We start from the raw sequence: 2,357 nt of genomic DNA, 5'->3' as shown, positions 1-2,357 counted from the left end.
GGATCCATAGATCGAGTTAATGCAACACTAGGGCATTAATTAGAAAGAGATTTCAATTAATCAACCTAGGGTTAGACGTCATTAGTCTCGAAAGAGATAATAATATAACTTAGGGATTTCTACGGATCAAGTCAAATGAATAAATCAACTAATTCAGAGTCAAATAACAAGTGAATTTTAGGTGGATTTTTCCTTGGGTATTGTCTTAATCAATCGAGTTTTCCCAAAAGCTTTTTCCCAATTTTCTCTCTGTGCACCCTTAGTTTAGTTAATTAGTCTAGATAAACAAATCCCTTAATTTTTAGGTTAGATAATAAAAAGAGAGTAATTACTAGTACTCTTGGTTCCTTTGGGTTCGACAATCCTGTCTTGCTAAAGCTATACTATTGTTCGATAGGTAGACTTGCCTTCATCGTGATAATAGTTAGTTTCAAGAATGATTAATTATAAATTTTTAAAACCTGTCACGAATATCACGTATCAAGTTTTTGGCGCCGTTGCTAGAGAACTAGGAAATTAGGAACACTCGATTTTTATTACTTTAACCATTCTACTTTATTTGCAATTTAAATTTTTTTTCTTTTCTAATTTTTCTTTTATTCATTCCTGGCAGGTTTTTATAGTGTATGACTAGAAGAAACCCGTTGCGACCATTACTGTTTGATAGTGATATCGATCGCACAGTTCGCAGAAACCGAAGAGAAATAAAGCAAAGCTTACGATACAGAAAGGAAGAGTAAGAGGACGATACTTCAACCACAACCGAGGAAATGGCTAAAAACCAAGAAAATTCGCTACCTCCTGCAATTGCTGCTAATCAGAATCCTACTCCACATACTATGTATGATTATGCTAAACCTTCTTTAACAGGAATTGAATTGAGCATATCTAGGCCTGCTCTTGCTGCAAATAATTTTGAACTGAAACCTAACACCATTCAAATAATTCAATAGTTTTTTTCAGTTTGATGGTTTGCAGGACAAGGATCCCAACGCTCACTTGGCAAATTTCTTATAGTTTTGCGACACTTTTAAAATCAATGGCGTTTCTGAGATGCCATTCGCCTTCGATTGTTTCCCTTTTCATTGAGAGATAAGGCTAAACAATGGTTGAACTCGTTACCACGAGGGTCAATCACTACTTGGGAACAAATAACCGAAAAGGTTTCATTCAAATATTTTCCGCTGGCCAAAATAGCCAAATTACGTAATGATATCTCCTCTTTTGTGTAGATGGATTTAAAAACACTCTACGATGCATGGGAGAGATACAAGGATCTGTTGAGAAGGTGCCCTCACCATTGGTTACCATTCTGGCTACAGGTTCAAATGTTTCACAATGGCCTGAATCATTTGACTCGACAGATAATCGACGCAGCCACTAGCAGAACTATCAATAATAAGACACCTGAGGATGCTTATGAATTTATAGAAGAGATGTCACTGAATAATTATCAGCGGCAAGTCATGAGGACAAAGCCAACAAAAATAGTCGACATTTTTAACTTCGATTCAATCCCTATGCTCTCTAATCAGGTAGAACTTTTGAATAGAAAAATTAATGGTTTTCTTGGTTCTTCACAGTTCAACCAGTAATGCAGTGCAAAGCAAGTGGAGGTGGATCAAGCAATTCAGCATACCCACCTTATGGCCATAACATAGAGAACAAGCAGTTAAATTACATGGGTAATAATCTTCGATCTCAAAATAATCCTTATAGTAACACTTACAATGCAGGTTGGAGGAATCACCCAAATTTTTCATGGAGAGGCCAAAGAAATCAGAGACCACCACCACCTCTAGGCTTCCAACAACCACCTTACCAACAAGAGAAAAAGCCAAACCTCGAGGAGATGCTAACAAAATTCATCTCGGTGTCAAAAACTCATTTTTAGAATATCGAGACAGCACTTAAGAATCAACAAGCATCGATCCAAGGGCTCGAAACTCAGATAAGTCAGCTCACTAAATTGACATCTGAACGACCCCATGGTAGCCTACCGAGTAACACTGAATCTAACCCAAGGGAGCAACTCAATGCGATTACCATTCAAGATAAGGAAGGGTTAGTTGCACCTGAACCAAAACAGAGGCAAGAAACTATGGTAAGTAAAGGTAAAGGTGAGGTGGACCACAATGACAAGAAACTGGTAAGTAAAGAGTAAAAACCTCGTGTGCCATATCCTAATACAACAAGGAAAGACCGAACAGATAAACAGTTCGGTAAATTCCTTAAATTATTAAAGTTACATATTAACTTACCATTTATTGATGTTCTTTCGCAGATACCAAACGCAGTCAAATTCTTAAAGGAGCTTTTAACAAATAAGCGGAAGTTGGATGAGGCGTCACATGTGG

The 2,357-nt window shown here is 37.2% G+C and overlaps 1 non-coding gene across 1 annotated transcript; it reads right to left on the bottom strand.

The window, feature by feature from the left end:
- Window positions 1–1,199: 1,199 nt before the first annotated feature.
- On the bottom strand, window positions 1,200–1,306 carry LOC121204383 (small nucleolar RNA R71). The gene has a single exon (XR_005899308.1). It is a non-coding gene; the product is annotated as a small nucleolar RNA R71 (small nucleolar RNA).
- Between the last annotated feature and the right edge of the window lie 1,051 nt (window positions 1,307–2,357).

This window comes from Gossypium hirsutum, chromosome A07, assembly GCF_007990345.1.
Source record: "Gossypium hirsutum isolate 1008001.06 chromosome A07, Gossypium_hirsutum_v2.1, whole genome shotgun sequence".
NCBI classification, from domain to species: Eukaryota; Viridiplantae; Streptophyta; class Magnoliopsida; order Malvales; family Malvaceae; genus Gossypium; species Gossypium hirsutum.
The sequence above is the reverse complement of the archived record's forward strand: the minus strand, read 5'-3'. Positions and strand labels throughout refer to the sequence as shown.